This window comes from Phascolarctos cinereus, unplaced genomic scaffold (genome assembly GCF_003287225.1).
Source record: "Phascolarctos cinereus isolate Bilbo 61053 unplaced genomic scaffold, phaCin_HiC Scaffold_1;HRSCAF=81, whole genome shotgun sequence".
Lineage (NCBI taxonomy): Eukaryota > Metazoa > Chordata > Mammalia > Diprotodontia > Phascolarctidae > Phascolarctos > Phascolarctos cinereus.
Window position 1 is genome coordinate 169,441,838 of NW_027555514.1, and position 14,856 is coordinate 169,456,693.

The 14,856-nt window shown below is 39.1% G+C and overlaps 1 protein-coding gene across 1 annotated transcript in view; it reads left to right on the top strand.

Moving 5' to 3' along the window:
- The first annotated feature begins 236 nt into the window (after positions 1-236).
- Positions 237-14,856, top strand: part of PRKCQ (protein kinase C theta) — a 195,683-nt gene continuing 181,063 nt past the window's right edge. Inside the window, exon 1 of the mRNA XM_020965050.2 lies at positions 237-671. The gene's annotated coding sequence lies outside the window, so the exon portion shown is untranslated. The remainder of the gene's footprint in view (positions 672-14,856) is intronic.

Genomic DNA, 14,856 nt, shown 5'->3' on the forward strand with positions numbered 1-14,856 from the left:
ATTTGAGCCTCACTACAAACAAAACCTTCCTTGTTCTTCACCATAGATGGCATCATAAGTTGCATTTCCTACCTCACCCCATCTCATCTCCAACACCCTTTTTAAGTTAATCTAAATCTGCCGTGGGTTTTATTTCTTTATGCTTATAACATCCCTGGCAGGGAGAGAGCAATACGTAGAGCGTGAAGAAAAAGGGAGTGGGAGAAAGGGAACTCTCAGGGGGGAAAGTCACTGAACAGTTGAAAAGAGGAAACAGTTTGCAGCCCGTTTTCTGGAGAACCTCAAACCCTACCCTTTCTATTCTTAGGAAAACGAGGATCCCAGGTGGAACAGGAGCGGACCTCAAGGTCCAGGGGGATGTGGAGACAGTGGTAACTCCCAGCCCTACGACCTCCCTCCCCTCAGCCTCAGAGGCGGTGCGCGCAGCCCACACAGAGCGCAGCAAGCTTTCCTGCCCGAACTGCCAGTCTGGGCTTGGCCGCCGGGGGAGCAGCATTGAGCTTGTTGGCCCCCTCCTCCAAGGGCGCACAAGCCACAGCATTCAGACTGGTTCGCCTAGAGCGCACCGAGGGAGAAGCGCAGCGAGAAAGAAGCGCAGCTGTCCAGCAGCCGGCCATCTAACAGGACAGGTCTCTACCGCACTCCAGCTCTCTGCTAGCCAGCGCGGGCAGGTGAGACCACTCTTTTCCAAGGAGAAGAGAGGCGTAGGGGAAGGTAGAGAGGTGCCGAGGCTCCAACTTTTCTGCCATTGTAGAAGAAGGTCAGTCCGGCTGGAGAGCGGCATGACCATGCGGGCTCTGGGCTGTTCTGTGTGCCCTGCTGGGCCGTCGGTTCGCTGAGTCCTAAGGGCTGGCTTTGGAAAAAAGCTTTAGGCTTCTAGGGGAGTGTTAAAGGGAAGGGGGCGGGAGGGGGGTGGAGGCCAACGGGGCGAAGCCTTTGAAACCTTCCAGGAAGAGGTTTGAGGGTCTGAAAGAAGCAGGAGTGAGAACGAAATTGAAAAAGATAATAAAAAAGGAGGGTGGGGTGAGGGAGAAAACACCCTTTTTCTTCTTTTTGTTTGATTCTTAGTTGCACAGGATGTTGCTTTACATACATGGGGCGGGGGGGTTGGGGAAGCTAGGTTTAGAGTCAGAAAACCTGGGATTAAATCCTGGTTCTACATGTTACTAATTTGAAACTCTGGGAAAGTCATTTATTTCACTTGTAGGGATCACCCCCTCTTCCCTCTTATCCTCCCCACTGTCTCATATCATCTTGTGTCATCTGTCCACTTAGTGTGGTTGGTTATGTCCTGGAGGAGTTGTACAAATCCTTTAAAAGTATTTGTGAGAAGAGGAATTCAGAGAAGGGAATAAAATTGAGATACATTTCTCGGTATGTCAGAATTCATTGGGGCAGCCAGCACCCCTTGACTTCAACCACCCTTCCCCCTCTAAACCAGTTTCCGTCTCAACTTGCAAACTGGGGTGGGGGTGTGAAGTGGGGTCTTTGAAAACATCCCAGCCAAGCCAGGTTGGTTGCTCAGAGAGACGCAACCAACTCGGCCACTGTTTTTAAGCCTGTACTATTGAATGTTTAGAAAATGAGCCTGTTTCTTCAGCCAGGATCCCATTTTGCGCCCAGGAGATTAGCAGAGAATATAAATAAGCCTCTGAGATTCTGTAGTGGAGATTGTCTTGGTCCCGTCTGAAGGACGACAGGATGATATGTTGTGGTCCTTTTCCTGGGAAACTCCCACCAGAAGGTGTCTGCAAGGACATCTCCCCAGCTTCAATATCGGCTTGTCCCCAGAGAAGCTGAGTCAGCCAACAGTTGTGGGGCTCAGATTATTTAGAAATGTCACCAACTGAAGGGGACAATTGAGGTCGAGGGAAGGAAATAGCTAAATGAAAGGCAGGGAACGATGGGATTTTGCCAACATAGCACTGAGGAAGAATAATCGAGGGCCACCTTGCAACCCGCAAGACTGTTACTTTTCTAAGTACTTAGCAAGATGCAACTTAACTGATTTTTTTTTACTTTCTGCTCTTCAGAGCGTCAGAGATGGTCCACGTACTACGTTTCCTTAACCATGCCGTTTGTGCCAAGTGTAGAACAATTTTTACACTCTAATCTTAGTGATTTCTAAGCCTCCCTGAAGGAAGCCAGGGGCATAGTAGCTGCATATATTTGCTACTTTTCCTCCGTTCTCTAGAAGTCAGCTATTAATGCCATAGCTTGTTGAGTATATGTGTGTGTGTGTGTGTGTGTGTGTGTGTGTGTGTGTGTGCGCGCGCGCGCACGCGCGTGTGTTATTCTTTATAAGAAATATTTTGGAGACCAGCTTCATCAGTTTGCAGAAACTCCTGGGTCACCCTCAGCTTTAAGACTCTCATTCACTTAGTTCTGATGATAATAACAATTCACAATTCCGGAGGTGCAATTTACAAAGCACTTTTCTCATGGACATCCTTTTGAGACAGGTGGTGAAAACATTACCTGACAGTTGAAACTGAGCCTGAAGAGTGAAGGAGAACTTCCTAGGTCTCTTTCCCACCCTTCCCCCATACCTCAATGCCTTACCTCTGAGAGTACTTTCAATTAGATTTTATATTGTATATACCTTATATGTACAATTGTTTGTATATCGTCTCCCCCTCTTTAAAATATGAGCTGCAAAAGGGCAGGGACCATGTTTTTGCCGGGGTTTTTTTGTATCCCTAGCACTTAGCCCAGCACCTAGAACATAGTAAATCCTTACTAAATGTTGATTGCCTACAGAGACAAGAGGGTATCCTCGGCTTCCATCTCCAAGTCCAGTGGATGCCCTGTGCCACCTCAAGGCAATGCCCCATTGCACTGAAGTGTGCTACTCCACCATGGTTCTCTATATTCTCCACATTTTCTCTTTTAAAAATAGATGCATTTTATCTTTACATTACCTTCATTTCTAAATATACCCTTCCCCTATTTCCTATCCTTTATAACTAAGAATATTTTAAAGAATTTTTTTAAAATAGTACAGTAAAACCAACCTACACTTAGTAAGGTCTGACAGTATATTATGTTGTTGAATGGTTTCAGTTGTTTCCAACTCTTCATGACCCCATTTTGGTTTTCTTGGCAAAGATACTGTAGTGGTTTGCCATTTCCTTCTCTGGCTCTTTCTACAGATGAAGAAATCAAGGCAAACAGGATTAAATGACTTGCCCAGGGCCACACAGCTAGTAAGTATCTAAGGCCAGATTTGAACTCATGAAAATGAGTCTTCCTGATTCCAAGCTCAGTGCTCATTCCACCATTCCACCCAGCTGCCCAGTATGTACAATGTTCTATATCCACAGTTCCCTTCCTCTGTAAAGAAAGGAATGAGGTACATTATCTCAACTCTTCTCCAGGACCAAGCTTCTTGCAAAATTCAACTCTAGTAATTTTCCGGGCCTGCTACATATGTACAATCTACCATTGTAAAATGCTGTATCAAACAGGATGGAGGGTAGTATTTGTTGATACAGTAGCAAATTACATTTAGGGTTATTCACAGCTGTTTTAGCTCTCTAGTTTCCACTGATGCCCATATATTAGTTCTATTGTTTGCAAGCAGGTGTTTACTGCCTAATTATCTTGTTAATCCTTTTCTTTTGCTGATTTTGTGTGAAGCCATTTAAAGACAGGATGGAAAAGTTTTCAGAGACCTTACACAAAAAAGTTCCTCTGTGAAGCTCCTCCTTCAAGTTAGTAATTATGCCTTACGTTCAGATTTTTTTTTTGTCTTAAAAACATTTATCTGAGACAAACAGTAACTTGGGCTTACTCCTCCCTTGGATTTGCTTCAGACAAGCTCTAGTTGTTCTATTTTCAAACTGAAAAATCCTCCAGGATGATTTTTGGGTAAATTTTGCAGTTGCCATTTTCATTTCCATCCCTTTACTTTCAAATGGCAGTTTTTTCAAGGCACCAAATAAGTCATGTTTTCTAGTCCTACTCCTACATGGGATTATAGATTCATTTTACAGATGAGGAAACTGATGTCATCTAAAAACCTTCTGGAGTCTAAAAAATCACTAGCACCACTTTAGAATGGATAAAGGTGATGCACGTGATTTTTTTCCTCTGGCTCCAAATGTAGGCTACCTTTCCCAATTTCTGACATTCATATAAGGAAAAGGATAGGGACAGAAATAAGAACTGAACCTGCAATTTCCTTAGTATAGAGAGGTAGCCTCAAAGCCAGGAAGAGATGAGTTCCTGTCTAGCCTTTGACACACACTGCTTGTGTGGCTCTGGGCAAGTTTGTACCCTGCCAGTGTTCTAGGCATCTTCTTTTCCACCCACTGTGAGTCACCCTAACAAACAAAAAGTTAAGTGACTTGCCCACATAAGTAACAAGCACCAGGAGTAGGATTTGAACACAGTTCCTTTTCCATTCGGCTGATTCTGCTTAATGGGGAAAAAAAGGATTTGAACCCAGGACCTCTTGTTTCCAGAGCCAGTGCTCTGGCCTTTGCTTATCTATGCAGAAAGTAAATCCTGTTTCCTATGAGCTCTCCATATATAATGTCGCTTCAGTTCCTGTATCTTCTTTATCAGTGTTGTCAAAGTGTTTGAATTCTTTTCATTCGGGTCAAATATTTGCAGACAGTTTCCCCCCATCTCACTTCTTCTGGCCCTGTCTTCTCCCAGGGTCCAATATTCTCCTTCTCTACTGTTAATATATTAGAAGGCCAAATCCTTCCGTACCCAGCAGTGGAACAGTTGTTTTCCCTAAAATCCCCTATGGATGTGGTCCAAAGTCTGAGGCTTAGGGTACAAGCCTGTAACTGGGATTCAAGAATGCTAGATGTTTTGATCCTAAAAGCATTCCTTAAGCAAAACAATTGGCTTATAATATTTCACAATAAATTTTTTATAATAGAATATTCCTGCTTTTAAATTGAGGATTAATATCCTTTGGTTTAAAACTCCATATATCTGAAATGGTACATTTGTATAGACTTCTCTAAAAGCTTTTCACTGAATTAGTCAGTCTCAGATGACAGCCCCTGAAGTCAAGCATTATTTGGCTTCAGGTGACTTCTCCATTGTTGTGGTCAACTTTTCAGTTCTTTTATTTCCAACAGATTCCCCCAAATGCATTTTTAGGGTGTGGTTTGACTATGAAAATTCAGAAGAGAACTGCAGGCAGGCAGTGTGCTATTTCACATTTATTTATTCTCTTTCTGCTTTCCTCAAAATCAAATCTATACTTGAAAACAAGGAAAATTACTTCTTCATTTAAGGCCATGAAAATCACAGTCTCCATCCTGCATCTTTAATTTTAAAATTTAAAATCTCCCATTTAAAATTTCCTTGATTACATGAGTGATAACACAAAGAGAATCATATCCAGTTTTTCTTTCCCATATGTATCCAATGATTTATAAGAACGATGAATGACGTTGGTTGAGAAAAGAAAAGATATGCTGAATTAGCAGGAGGACTTAAGAGATACTAAGTTACACTGAAATCTCTCTTGCCATATTTAAGGAGCTGATTCTTTATTTCATGTGAATGAGCAATTATGTACAATCATAGGGTGATGAGGAAAATGGGGGTGGGGAAAGCCATAGGCATTTATAGACTGTGGCATCAGGGGAAGGGCAAAGGATAATGCTTACCTGAAAATAGGCTGGCAGTCTATGAAATGCTCTCTACATGTAAAAACCTGAATTCTCAACTCCAGTTCCAAAGCTGGCAGATAAAATATCATTTATATTTTAATTCTAGTTCTTAGTTATAAGAGCAGCTCCTACTCACAGACTTAGGAATCCAGAAACCAGGAGCACAGGGTTGAAGACCGTAATCATTTGAAAAGGGATGGAATATCATCAGAAACTTTCAAGTCTCCAACCAACAATACAGTTAGCCCTTCTGTGTCATAGGGGTGCCATACCATAATCTGGGAAATCCACATAAAATTTTTTGGCCCTCCCTTCATACCAGAGAAGTAGTCTGAATTTTTTCTTTTTCTTTTATGGGGTATTTACAGTACCTTTGTAAAATGTGCATTGATATTATACAATACTATGGATATATTTTATGCATTTCTGAGTTTCTAAACTTTTTCTGTTGTTGTCTGATGGCCTTGGCATGTCATCTTCAGCTTCCATAGAACTCCCAGAAAATTCTCATTTAATTTCTTATGCTGACCTAAGATATGTTGAAATCATGATGGGGAAAGTTGTGATGTGGAAGGAATAACTGTACAACCTTATAAACGTGTTGAAGCTCAGCTGTTTGGGGTTTACTAAAAGTTTGCAGCTCTGGTCTGCAAAGAGAAAGGACAAAGGAGAAGAGGTATGGAGCTTTTAGCTGTTTAGACACTAGTGACATTAGCAAATGGAAAGGAATTTTTTCAGACCTATCTATCATATGGTAGGCACTATCATTAAGACAGTATCAGCAAACCTTTGAAAATCCAATGGTCTCTAAACTGTTCATACTCTATGACACAGTGATACATCTATTTAGGCCTATGCCCAAAGAGATCAAAGAAAGAAAAGCATCGGACCTGGAGTCAGGAAAACTGGAGTTTAAATCAAGTACTGGGTCTCAGACACTTACTAGCTATGTGACTCCAGGCAAGTCACTTAACCTAAGCCTCAGTTTCCTAATCTGTAAAATGTGGACAATAATAGTGCCTACCACCCAAGGATAAAATGAAATCATATTTGTAAAGTGTTTTGCAAACCTTAAAGTACTATATAAATGCTAGATATTATTATTGTTATTTTATGTACAAAAATATTTATAGCAGCTCTGTGACAAAGAACTGGAAACTAAGAAGGATAACCTTCTATTGTAGAATAGATAAACAAAGTATGTACTGTATATAAGTGTAATGGAATACCTATTATGTCATAAGAAATGATGAAAGGGATAGATTTAGAGAAACCTAGGAAGATCTGTATGAACTGATACAGAATGAAGTGGGCAGAACCAGGAGAATAATTTATATAATAATAGCATTGTAAAGACAGACACATTTGATAGACCTAAAGAACTCTGACCAATGCAGTGACCAAATGTGATTCCAGAAGAGTGATGATCAGCTATGCTATCCTGACAGGAGGGTATGTGGTGGATTCAAGATACAGAATGAGGCATACGTTTTTGGACATGGACAATTTGAGGATTTGTTTTGCTTGACTATGCATTCTCATTATAAGCTTAGTCATTGTTTCTAAGGTGGTAGTAAGGAGAGAAAATAAATGTTAATAAAAAAATAAAATGAAATGAAAAAAATTTTCCAGAAAATAAAGCCTAAATGTGTACACAGACACTGGGCTTTTATCTAATCAAGACCTTTGATAGTCAACAAGCATTTATTAAGAACCTATTATGAACCAGACACTGTAGTAAGCAATGGAGGTACAAAGACAACAATGAAATAGTTCTTTGCCTTCAAATGTTTACATTCTATTGAAGAGAGACAACACCCATGTATAAAAAATACAAAAGAAATACAAAATTGTTGGCTTTTTTGTTTTGGCCCTGGGGAACAGATGAGGGAGCATGGAGAAGGCACTGTCAGCTGGGGGTGAAGAGCTGCATGTAAAAAGAATGCTAATGGGGCAGCTAGGTGGCTCAGTGTATAGAGCAAAGGCCTTGGAGTCAGGAGGACCTGAGTTCCAATCCAGCCTCAGACACATAACACTCACTAGCTGTGTGACTTTGGGCAAGTCACTTAAACCCAATTGTCTCACAAAAAAAAAAAGGGATGCTAAAAAATGGAGGTGAGGATAGAGTGCATTCCAGGCAAAGGGAATGGCCAGTGAAGGTTGAAATAAAAGATAGAAAATCATGGATGAAGAATAGCAAGGTCAGTTTGGTTGGACCAAAGAGTATGTAAACAGGAGAAATGTATAATAAAGTTGGAAAGATACGTTAGGGCCAGGGTATAGTTGGTTCCTAGTGGTAACAGAGAACCAATGAAGATTATTAAATACAGAAGTAATGTGGTCAGACCTGTACTATGCAAAAAAAAAAATACGGTTAGACTGGTTGAATATATATGTGATATTTAAAAGTTTGAGAGACATAAGTTCTGAGTAATTCAACCATTTCACTAATAGTGCCACCATGTTTATTAATAAAAGAATGGTCATTTGGCCATCTCCCTCTTAGACCAAAGACCCCTCATGGTGGTGGTCTCACAGTTTTATGCCCTTGGAAGAACAGATCTTCCTGAGGGTGGCAATCAACTCTGATTGGTTAACAATTTATGAGAAGAATGAATATTATAATGGTCTATATTATAGTGAGGGTTTGGGTTATGTGACTTGGATCACATAAATCTGTGTCAAAGAGACATCAATTTCCATATGCCCTGTCTGACAAGAGGTAGAATCCACATTTTCCCAGACCTGTCTAAGCAAACACAATGAGAAGGAATGCACCCATTAGCCTAAACTTGGGATTTTTTTTTTTGGTGAGGCAGTCAGGGTTACGTGACTTGCCCAGGGTCACACAGCTAGTGTCAAGTGTCTAGATCTGGATTTGAACTCAGGTCTTCCTGACTCCAAGGCCAGGGCTCTATCCACTGCGCCACCTAGCTGCCTCATAAACTTAGGATTTCTTTTTACTGTTTTTAATAAGATCTCAGCTGGGTGAGTCTTTGGGAGAGATTTCCCACACTGGTTGATTTCTGGATGGGGAAGTAGAAAAGGGGGGAAACCTTGGTCCTAATTCAATAATTAGTTATTAATACAAGGAAGAAATAATCATTTCTCTCACTTTAGTATATGCCTTATAAATAACTAACCAAGAAAATTGTATCAGGAAAGTTCTCTAAGGAAAGCAAAGGTATGTGTTACTGATACATCAACCCCAAATAGCCTGGATAAGGGAGGTGCAGCTAGGTGGTATAGTGGATAGAGTATAGGACCTGGAGTTAGGAAGACTCATCTTCCTGAGTTCAAATCTGGCCTCAGACACTTATTAGCTATGTGACCTTTGCCTTAATTTCCTCATCTGTAAAATGAGCTAGAGAAGGAAATTGCAAACCATTCCGGTATCTTTGCCAAGTCCCAAATGGGTCACGAAAAGTCAGATACGACTGAAACAACTGAACAACAACAATATACTTTTCCTCAAAAGACAAACTGAAAGACTGACCTTCTTATTGCTAGGGAGAAGTTAATCTTCACCATGCTTTCAGAGATCCCATGTATTGGTTATTTTACTGTTTTAAGACAGTGCTTTTTATCCTTTTCCATTTTGTGGCTGGCCTCCTTATGTACTGTATCCCAGGCAATCACCAGTCATCTTGACTTTTGTCTTGCCACTAGACCTCTATGACTCTGGAGGAGTGAGGCTGATGATTTTGCCCAGCTCTGCCCAGTTCACATGCAAGTCAAGACATCACTGTCATGATATCATCGATCATGGGTGAAGGACAAACAACAATAATACATACAAAAAACATGTCACATTAGAGTTGCATACATTTGTTTGGAGCTCTATAGTTTCTCCCAAGGCTAATTTCCTATGTAGTGCATCCTGTCTGTACCACTTTATGGACCTAATCACAGACCTCAACCTACAAAAGGGTGGTGGGATTTGTGAGTCAGTAGCTTGAAGAATATGAACCCATTTTCCCATGTAAACAAAAAAGAGGTTAGTCCTTGTCATTCCATAAAAACCTATTTGGCTTATAATGTAGTTGAGGAGTAGTACTACTATTTCAATCATCAATTGTTCAATAAGTATATATTAAACATGTACAAATTGGGGTAATGTTGTTGGAGATCGATAAACAGAAATGAAAAACTCTCTGACCTTACAGAGCCTATAATCTATGAGCCTTTAACATACATACACACACATACTATATATATATATATATATATATATATATATATATGTATGTATGTATGTATATGTATATATATATGCACACGTATATATGTATATATACATATATATGTATATATGCACATACATATACACACATGTACATAGATACACATACATATGCAAAAATAGGAGTTGGACTTATGATTTCATTAGCATAGTAGGGAATTCCTACTGAGAAAGTTCCTTCTAGCAGTGTGTGCTAGCACCTTCTTTTCAATTTGCACTTCAAGCATTGCCTTGTATGCTTATATTTTGAGAGTTTTGGAAAAGGCCACAGAGCCAGTATATGTCAAAAGTGGAACATGAGCTGTCTTCATGGCTATCTCTATCCATCATGCCAAAGCAATTTGGGGAGGGAGGGGTATGATCTCAATGATATCGAATCAGCATTAATAATAATTTCTAGCACATTCATTTTGGGCTCTTTATAATGGCAGAAGCTTAGACTTGGAGTCAGACTACCATGTTTTAAGTTCTGGTTCTGTCATTTGCTAGCTCTTTTTTCAATTTTGGGTAATTCACTTTATCTCTTAAAATCTCAATTTTCTCCTTTTTAAAGTTGAGGGAGAGGTTAGACTACATGATCTCAATGGTACCTTCCAACATTAACAATCTGTGATGCCCATCTTTAAGACTGCACCCTCATCCATCCTTCCCTCTCTTCTACTCCAATGCCATTGAAGAAAGAGAGACAACAATCTTGTAACAAATAACATGTATCTTCGAAAAACTATTGCTGATTAATGTCCCTTGTATTCTTTCATATCTCAGGAGATCAGAAATTTCATCATCACTATAAGTGTGGAGAGGTTATATATCTTTTGAAGCATTGAAGAGTAATACTATAAGCAATGAATCAGAAGTAATTGTGAAAGATGGTTATTATGCATTTTAAAGCAAAATGCCTTCATGAATTGTTGTGTCCAGAAAAATTTTTCTCCAAGTGACCAGCCTTCCAGTGATAAGCCTCTCCAAACTCAAACTGGTTCCCAGATGACAAGATATAGTTCATCCCTGGGTACATTCTTCAGACCTCTCCAAATGATGGGACTAATGGGTGGCACAGTGAATAGAGAGCTGGGCCTGGAGTCAGGAAGACCAGAGTTCAAGTCTGTCCTCAGATACATAGTAACTGTGCGACTCTGGGCAAGTCACTTAACCCCTGTTTGCCTCAGTTTCCATGTGGATGATGATAATATCTACCTCCAAGGGTTGTTGTGAGAATCAACTGAGATAACAATTATAAAGAGATTAGCCCAGTGCCTGGCATACAGTAAGTGCTATATAAATGTTAGCTTATCAGCTATTATTTCCAGATCAGTAGTATCTGCCAAAGCTTGTATTTTGCAACTATAGCATTTAAGATCTCAGAGACACCTCCATGCCTTAATGATGCTAGTAGCATTCAAAATGATATAAGAAGTATTCTAATTTCTGAAATCAATTGTTTCCTAAGAAAGAATGTTGTTCTTAAAAGCAGATATTTATTTATATCTTTTGTTTTTAAATCACCTACATTTCTCCCTGTATCCATTCCTATCACCCTTCCCAGAGAACCAGCCCTCATAACAAAGAATTTTTTAAAAAAGAAATAAATTCAGCAAGACTTATTGATACATCAGAAAGTTCAGACAATATATAAAATGGTCTACAGCTGTGGACCTGCATCTCCACCAAGGCATGAAGATAGCTGGGAGGGTAGTGGAGGGAACTTTCTTATGTCCTTTTCTTCGGGGCTGAAATTGATGTTATAATGCAGCATTCAGTTTTAATTGTTTTGTTAGTCTTCTTTGTTCCATTTATACTGCAGTCATTGCACGTACTGTCTAGTTGGCTCTGCTTGCTTCTCTTTGCATGAACTAATGTCTTTTCATACTTCTGAATATTTATCATGTTCATTATTTTTCACAGCATAATAATATTCCATTACATTTATGTATCACATTTTGTTTCATGTGTGTGTGTGTTTATGTGTGTGTTTGTTTGTTTGTTTCCAGTTCTTGACTACCAGGAATTTTGTTGAATGAATGAATGCATACATATTTATACATATATACATATATGTATATATATATATGTGTGTGTGTGTGTGTGTGTGTGTGTATCTATATATATATGAATGAAAAAGGTTTTATTAAATGTTTACTATGTGCCAAGCTGTGTGCTAAGTGCTGGAAATACAGATGAAAAAGCAAAATGGTCCCTGCCTGCCTTCAAGAATCTCATGTTCTGCTTAGGGCAACCAGTTTATACTGGAGGGTTCAGCTGCAAGTCAAATGGAATTTTCTGTAGTGTTATTTCCATTCATTAAAAACATCCCTATTTCTGATGTTGAGTCCTCCCACAGTAACAAGGACTACAAGATTGAGAGCACAATGAAATAGCTAAATGGGAATCATGTTTTTATTTAGTGAGCATTTGTTTTTATTCTTCTGCAAAGAAGAATAGCGATTTAGGGTAGAATAGGGGATAGAGACCAAATCCATGATTTCATTGGTATAGGGGACTCTAAGGAGAGGAAATTTACTCTACCAGTTCATGCTGCTGCTTTCTTTGACTTGAAGAGTTGTCTGGACAGTACTAATTTGAAATGACTTGCCCAAGATCACACAGCTAGTACATCAGAAACAGGACTTGAGTCTCTTGTCTTCATGGCTTCATGGCCAACTCTTTATCTACCATGTTGCCAGAGAATAAATCTGATAATATTCAAAAAATTCAGGTATTAGCCACTATAGCAATGTTTTTGATGTCTATGAAAATGAAGGCACCATAGCTACCTAATTTTGTATCTGAGGCAAGAACACAAAATTCCTCTTCCTCAAGACATGGCATTTTTTTCTGTGCCCTTTACCTCACTTGCCTTATCCTAGTTGCATCTGTTGAAGAACTTTTCAGGTAAACTCAAGCACTCTAGTGAGCTGTCTCATTCACTTTTATGGCCTTTTATTCTCTCCCAGTGATTGGAGAGAAATGCTATATACTGGATAAAGCTCTGAATTTAGAGTAGGGATAGACCTGGGTTCAAGTGTCTCCTCTAACACTTGCTGACTCTGCCCCAAGTAATTTCTCTCTCTGAATTTCAGGAAACCCTCTAAGTCAGGGGTTCTTAACCATTTTTATGTCAGGTACCCATTCAGCCACCTTGGAAAGTCTAGGAACTCCCCAAAATATTTTTAAATATACAGAATAAAGTAATAAGATTAAAATGGAAACCAATTATTCTGAAATAGTTATCAAAACATTTTTTTAAAAAGTTCACAGATCCCAGTTTAAGAACACCTGATAAAGACAGGCCCTTAAATGTGTAAGTAGAGGGAGTTCTCAGGGAAATCAGAAGTAGGTCCTTGACCTATCTAGAAGTAACTAAATTATGTAGTGAGTGGTTAGGGTTGGGGTGGAGGGCAAGAGGAAGAGAGTCCATTTTATAATTGCAGAAACAGAGAGTAAGAAGTGAAACAATTACACAATTCCACCTAGTGACTTAGTGGTCAAGAGAAGGTAAGAGCCCTGTTGTGAAGCTTAAGAAGTGTTAAATGTTTACCAAAGATAAGCAAACTTCCAGTTCAGTTTTTGCCTCTTATTTTTAATGATACAATCCCTTCCTTCATCAATGGGCATTGAGATCCATATAATATTTATAGAACACTTGAAATCTTCAGACAAGAGTACTCTAGGATAGAGAAAAGTGTCTGAGATGGGAAGAGATTTCCATTGCTTAATATAATATATTTGTAATTCAGAATTCAGCTGTCACTATATAACACTGGGCTAACATGAGATCATTTTATTAAGAGAGAAAACAAACAAGAACAACTTGTTAAAAAAAAATCATAAGCAATACTCTGAAGATAAGAACATGACTAGAAAGAGCATCAAGAAATAGGAGATTGGGCTCTTTTAAGTCCGGAACCAAGCTAAGGTCTCTGGACTGGCATAGGACACTGGACTTTGGCACAAGAATTGGTATCAAATCCTGCCTCAGTTACTAGCTGTTTGACCCTAGGAAAGTCACCTATGTTTTCTGTATCTCAGTTTCCTCATCTGTAAGATGAAGGTCTTAGATTTTGTATCTCTAATAACCCTTCAAGCTCCAAATCTGTGATACAATTCTTTCCTCTACACTGAAATTGTTGTGTTAGTCCAATAGAGCTGATAGAATAGAAGCCAACTATGAAAAAGAGACTGTAAGAATCTATTTAAATGTTCATTAATCAAAGGAAAAGCTACAAGTGTGCTCAGTATAGGCCTGGAATGCATGCATTTAAATATATCAGATCAATGATCTTTTCCATTGTGTATTCCAGTTTTTCAGCACCATGTCTATCCAGAAATGAAGCTTTTTTTTTTCCAGATTGTTTAGCCAATTATAACTGCAACCGAGAGAATAAGTCAGATTTGTGAGAGAGAAATTGCAATCCTATTTAGTAGGAAAGTCTTCAGAACCAAGAAGAAAAAGATTCATTCATTTAGCTAGTTCCTTTCTAAAGAGGCAAGTCTAGTACAGCAGAAAGAACATTGGATTTGAAGTCGTAAGACCTGGATTCCAAAGGATTCTAAAACTGCACTTACCCTTTGACCCAGCAATACCACTGCTAGGTCTGTATCCCAGACAGATCATGAAATAAGGGAAAAAACCCTATGTGTACAAAAATATTTATAGCAGCTCCTTTTGTGGTGGCAAAGAATTGGAAATTGAAGAAATGCCCATTGATTGTGGAATGGCTGAACAAGTTATAGTATATGATTGTGATGGAATACTGTTGTGAAATAGATGAGCAGAAATGATGAGCAGAATGGTTTCAGAAAAACCTAAGAAGCATTTTATGAACTGATGCAGAGTGAAGTGAGCAGAAACAGGAGAACATTGTACATAGTAACAGCAATCAACTGTAAACTGATCAATACAATTGATCCAAGACAATTCCAAAGGACTCATAATGAAAAATACTATCCACCTCCAGAGAGAGGTCTAATGAA